Here is a 909-nt window from a genome sequence, read left to right on the forward strand (position 1 = left end):
TTGCAAATTTAAAAGAATATTTAATCTACTTGATACTCAATAATCTCAAGATTAAAACTTGATTCTTTGTTCATAACCATAAAAGAAACACATATTTATTTATTGCACAAAAGGCGGAGAAAGAAACAAAAAAACAAGTTCAAACAAGATGCTGAAAATAAAAAAGTACTATAGTGGTAGATAACACTTCCACTTATTTATTTATCATGACTCATCACCCTCTATTGTTGGGTATGTACTTGGCCCAGGATTTTTATCCTTATTTGCTCCCCATTTCTTGATCGTTTCTTGTGTCAAGACTCCCTTGTCAACGAGCGTCTCTATTTCCTTTAACAGTGACCAACAATTCCATGTTGAATGTCCAGATACTCCCAAGTGAAAATTACAGAAGCTATTTTGATCATAGCAATGGGCATAAGGCTTTGGTGACACCTTCACCAATCTTGTGTAATGTAGTGACCTTTAACCAAATGAGGGTACAAGTCTGAGATAGATTCTTGAAACACCTTTAGAGTTTTTTTTTTGCTCGCGAGGCTATCACTTTCTTTGATCGTTCTGAACGAATGAATGCTCTCATGTTATTGAGGGGGTTCTGAATGCTCATTTCAGCTATAACTGGGGTAGTATTAACCAGACTCCTTAAGTTTCCCCTTGCCTTACTGGTTTTCGGAAAATCTGATATAGGTATCTGAGATGTCTTCTGGGTTATATCTGCCTCATTCTTTCTTAGACCTATAAGCCAATCTCGAATTACATCATTGGAGCCTTTGATTTCTTTTCCCATTTTCTTGTGCCCAATATTCTTCATAGGATTTGGTTATATTAGTTTCTGTTGAAGAAACAATTTCTGAACATTGAACTTCACCCCTTCTTTACCTTATATTTTTGAATGCTTGCTCTAAAGGGTCT

This window comes from Hibiscus syriacus, unplaced genomic scaffold, assembly GCF_006381635.1.
Source record: "Hibiscus syriacus cultivar Baekdansim isolate YM2019G1 unplaced genomic scaffold, ASM638163v2 tig00109987_pilon, whole genome shotgun sequence".
Taxonomy (NCBI): Eukaryota; Viridiplantae; Streptophyta; class Magnoliopsida; order Malvales; family Malvaceae; genus Hibiscus; species Hibiscus syriacus.